This window comes from Symphalangus syndactylus, chromosome 14, assembly GCF_028878055.3.
Source record: "Symphalangus syndactylus isolate Jambi chromosome 14, NHGRI_mSymSyn1-v2.1_pri, whole genome shotgun sequence".
In the NCBI taxonomy this organism is placed as follows: domain Eukaryota; kingdom Metazoa; phylum Chordata; class Mammalia; order Primates; family Hylobatidae; genus Symphalangus; species Symphalangus syndactylus.
The window spans coordinates 54,580,722-54,585,952 of NC_072436.2; the positions used below are offsets into that span (position 1 = coordinate 54,580,722).

Here is a 5,231-nt window from a genome sequence, read left to right on the forward strand (position 1 = left end):
GCCCTGGGTCTATCCCATGACAGAAACCTCCTGCTGCTGTAAGCTCCTCTGGGGCAGAGACTGCATCTTCCTCATCCTTGAGGTCCCAATGCTCAGCATACTGCCTGACACATAGAAGATGCTAAATTTGGGTTTGTTGAGCGGGAACTGTATTGAACAGGTTGGGTAAATTGTCTTCCTCGTGGCGGAGTGAAAGTTTTCATGTACCACTTTGGCCTGGCACGGTGGCTCACACCTGTAATCCCAGCACTTTGGGAGGCTGAAGCGGGCGGATCACAAGGTCAGGAGATCAAGACCAGCCTGGCTAACATGGTGAAACCCCATCACTACTAAAAATTAGCTGGGTGTGGTGGCACCTGCCTGTAATCTCAGCTTCTCAGGAGGCTGAGGCAGGAGAATCGCTTGAACCCAGGAGGCAGAGGTTGCAGTGAACCGAGATTGTGCCAGCCTGAGCAATAAGTGAAACTGTCTTGGAAAAAAAAAAAATCATAGCAGATTGATTCATAATACCTTGAAACAAGAAATAACTCAAATGCTCATCAACAGCAGAATGGATAAATAAGTAATAGTTATTCATATGATGAAATATTATGTAGTAATAAAGATTACTGAACTGCTGCATGAACTACTACAGGCATATAGCATGCAACAACATACATGTAGCGGTAGTTCGTGGATGAATTTCACATGCATAATGTTGAACAAAATATATGCAGAAGTGCACAAAATTGATGATTTGGCTGGATGCAGTGGCTCACGCCTGTAATCCCAGCGCCTTGTTAGCCGAGGCGACCGGATCACCTGAGCCCAGGAGTTTGAGACCAGCCTGGGCAACACAATGAAACTGTTTCTACAAAAAAATATAAAAATTAGCTGGGTATGGTGGCACATACCTGTAGTCCTAGCTACTCAGGAGGCTGAAGCAGGAGGATTGTTTGACCCCAGGAGGTTGAGGCTGCAGTGAGCTGTGATCACACCACCCGAGTCTGGGCAACAGAGCGAGACTATGTCTCAAAAAAATATGATTTTATGTATGTGAAGTTCAAGAACAGGTAAAATAATTGATGGTGATAGAGGCAGAGTAGTGTAACCTTTAGGGTTATTGACTGGAGGAGGTACTTCTAGAATGTAAGAAATATTCAATATGTTGATCTGGTAATGGTTACCATATATGTGTATATGTGTATATATATATGCACACACATTTATACTAAATGTACATATATGTACATAAAAATCAATCATGCTGAACACTTAAGATTTGTGCATTTAGAGCCAGGCATGGTGGCTCATGGAATCCCAGCACTTTGGGAGGCTGAGGCAGGAGGATTGTTTGGTCCCAGGAGTTCAAAACTGACCTGGGCAAGGTAGCAAGAACCCTGTCTCTACAAAAATATTTTAAAATTAGCCAGGCATGGTGGTGTGTGCCTGTAGTCCTAGCTACTCGGGAGGCTGAGGCAGGCAGATTGCTTCGGCTCAAGAATTGAAGGTGGCAGGAAGCTATGATGATGACAGTACACTCCAGTCTATGTGACAGAGAGAGACTGTATCTCTAAAATAAAATAAATTGGCTGGGCGCGGTGGCTCACGCTTGTAATCCCAGCACTTTGGGAGGCCGAGGCGGGTGGATCACGAGGTCAGGAGATCGAGACCACGGTGAAACCCCGTCTCTACTAAAAATACAAACAATTAGCCGGGCATGGTGGCGGGCGCCTGTAGTCCCAGCTACTCGGAGAGGCTGAGGCAGGACAATGGTGTGAACCCGGGAGGCGGAGCTTGCAGTGAGCCGAGATTGCGCCACTGCACTCCAGCCTGGGCGACAGAGCGAGACTCCGTCTCAAAAAAAAATAAATAAATAAAAAATAAAATAAAATAAAATAAATTAAACTGGGTGCAGTGGCTCACGCCTGTAATCCCAGCACTTTGGGAAGCCAAGGCAGGAGGATTGCCTGAGCCCAGGAGTTCAAGACCATCCTGGGCAACATAGCAAGAACCCTGTCTCCACAAAAAAATAAAATAAAAAATAAATGTAAAATTAGCTGGGCATGGTGGTGTGAATCCGTAGTCCTAGCTACTCAGGAGGCTGAGGCAGGAGGGTTGCTTGGGCCCAGGAGTTCAAGGTTGCAAACAGCTGTGATCACGACACTACACTCCAGTCTATATGACAGAGACAGACTCTGTCTCTATCAAAAATAAATAAATAAATTAGGCCAGGTGCAGTGGCTCATGCCTGTAATCCCAGCACTTTGGGAAACTGAGGCGGGTGGCTTGCTTGAGCTCAGGAGTTCAAGACCAGCCTGGGTAATATGGTGAAACCCCATCTCTACAAAAAATACAAAAATTAACCGGGCATGGTGGTGCACGTCTGTCATCCCAGCTACTCGGGAAGCTGAGGTGGGAGGATGACTTGACGCTGGGAGGCAGAAGTTGCAGAGCCAAGATTGCACCATTATACTCCAGCCGGGGTGACACAGCCAGACCCTGTCTCTAAAATAAAATAATGATATATATAAAGTATGTACATATACTGTATGAATATATATATTTATGTACTGTAAGTTACACATCAATTAAAAAGTGAAGAATGTATCTTGTGTGGATTATGGATCCAAATGTGAAATACAAAATAATAAAAATTCTCAAAGCTGGCATATGAGAATATGTTCATGACTTTGGAATAAAGGAAGATTTTTTCTTTTTTGAGACAAGGTCTTACTCTGTCACCCAGGCTGGAGTGCAGTAGTGCAATCACAGCCCACTGCAACCTTGACCTCCTGGACTCAGGTGATCCTCCCACTCAGCCTCCCAAGTAGCTGGTACTGCGGGTGCACACCACCATGCCCAGCTAATTTTTGCATTTTTTTGTAGAGACAGGGTTTCACTGTGTTGCCTGGGCTGGTCTCAAGCTCTTGGACTCAACTGATCTGCCTTTCTCAGCCTCCCAAGGTGCTGGGATTACAGGTGTGAGCCCCTGTGCCCAGCCTATAGGACAGTTTCTTTCTTTTTTTTTTTTTTTTTTTTTTTGAGACGGAGTCTCACTCTGTCACCCAGGCTGTAGTGCAGTGGCGCCGTCTCGGCTCACTGCAAGCTCTGCCTCCCGGGTTCACGCCATTCGCCTGCCTCAGCCTCCCAAGTAGCTGGGACTACAGGCGTCCACCACCACGCCCGGCTAATTTTTAGTAGAGATGGGGTTTCACGTGTTAGCCAGGGTGACCTCGATCTCTTGACCTCGTGATCTGCCCGCCTTGGCCTCCCAAAGAGGACAGTTTCTTAAACAGGATACAGAAAGCACCAACTGTAGAAGAAAATGTTGATAAATTGGGCTACATTAAAGTTAAGGACTTTTCTTTATCAAAATATACCATTAATAGAGTGAAATGATCCTTTGTGGTTCATATGCATGATGACTGAGTGTTCACGTGCATGTGTGAGATGTGCCACCCTGAGACCTTGTTATGAAGTCAATGTATTACCCATCTGAGATTACCAAAAAAAGAGTGACCTGGGCGTGGTGGCTCACAGCTGTAATCCTAGCACTTTGGGAGGCTGAGGTGGGTGGATCCCTTGAGGCCAGGAGTTCGAGACTAGCCCAGACAATATGGTGAAACCCCATCTCTACTAAAAATACAAAAATTAGCTGGGCATAGTGGCGGGTGCCTGTAATCCCAGCTACTTGGGAGGCTGAGGCAGGAGAATCGCTTGGACCCGGGAGGTTGCAGTGAGCTGAGATCGCACCACCGCACTCCCACCTGGGTGACAGAGTAAGACTCCGTCTCAAAGAAAAAAAATAAGAATGAAAGAGAAGCCATTCAGTGGAATAAAATATTTGCTGCGCATATAACTGATCGAGGGCTCATTTCAAGACTGGGTAAAGAATACTTCACACATCTAAAATGGGCAATAGACTTGAATGGGCACTTTACAAAAGAAGATGTCTATATGTACCCACAAAAATTTAAAATGCAAAAATCGAAAAAAAAAGATATCTAGGTCAGGACACCATATGAAAAGGTGCTCAACCTCATTAGAACCAGGGAAACCCAAATTTAAAAACGCAAAGAGGCTGGCTCGGTTGCTCATGCTTGTAGTTCCAGCACTTTCGGAGTCCAGGGTGGGAGGATCACTTGAGCCCAGAAGTTTGAGACCAACCTGGGCAACATAGAAAGACCTCCACCTCTACAAAAAATAAAAAATTGCCTGGGCATTATGGCATGAATTTGTAGTTGTAGCTATGCAAGAGGCTAAGTTAAGGCAGGAGGATTGCTTGAGGCCAAGAGTTCTAGGCTGCAGTGAGCTATGATCACACCACTGCATTCCAGCCTGGGTGACAGAGCAAGACCCCATCTCCAAAAATCTTTTTAAAATTAAATTTTAAATTACATAAGGAGACTGGACACAGTGGCTCACGCCTGTAATCCCACACTTTGGGAGGCCGAGGTGGGAGGATCACTTGAGCTCAGGAGTTCAAAACCAGCCTGGGCAACATGGTGAAACCCTGTCTCTACTCAAAATACAAAAATTAGCTGGGCATGGTGGTGCGTGCCTGTAATCCCAGCTACTTGGGAAGCTGAGGCATGCGAATTGCTTAAAACGGGGAGGCGGAGGTTGCAGTGAGCCAAGATTGCACCACTGCACTCCAGCCTGGGTGACAGAGAGAGACTCTGTCTCAAAAAAACAAAAAAACCCCACAAGGAGACACCATTACACACTGACTAGAATGGCAAACATTTAAGATACCGGCAATCTCAAGTGTTGACAAGGATAGAACAGGAGAATTCTGACATGTGGCTATAGGAGGATAAAACTTTAAAACTGTTTAGCCCTATCTACTGTAATGGACATATCTATTCCCTGTGACCCATCAATTTGACATGTAGGTACATTCTCAACAGAAATGTATGTGACTCAGTGCAATCCCAACTCATGTCAGAATGGCTGTTATTGAAAAGTCAAAAAATAGCAAATGTTGGTGAGGAGGCAGAGAAAAGGGAACACTTATTCACCGTTGGTGGGAATGTAAATTAGTCAAACCTTTACGTGAAACAGTATGGAGATTTCTCAAAGAACTAAAGATAGAAGTACCATTCAACCCACCAATCACACTACTGGGTATCTTCCCGAAGGAAGAGAAATTGTTATATCAAAACAACACTTGCACTCATATGTTTATCACAGCACTAGTCACAATAGCAAAGTTACGGAATCAACCTAAGTGTCCATCAACAGATGAC

The 5,231-nt window shown here is 45.1% G+C and overlaps 1 non-coding gene across 1 annotated transcript; it reads left to right on the forward strand.

Moving 5' to 3' along the window:
- The first annotated feature begins 3,380 nt into the window (after positions 1 to 3,380).
- On the forward strand, positions 3,381 to 3,483 carry LOC129463349 (small nucleolar RNA U13). The gene has a single exon (XR_008651137.1). It is a non-coding gene; the product is annotated as a small nucleolar RNA U13 (small nucleolar RNA).
- Positions 3,484 to 5,231: the final 1,748 nt, after the last annotated feature.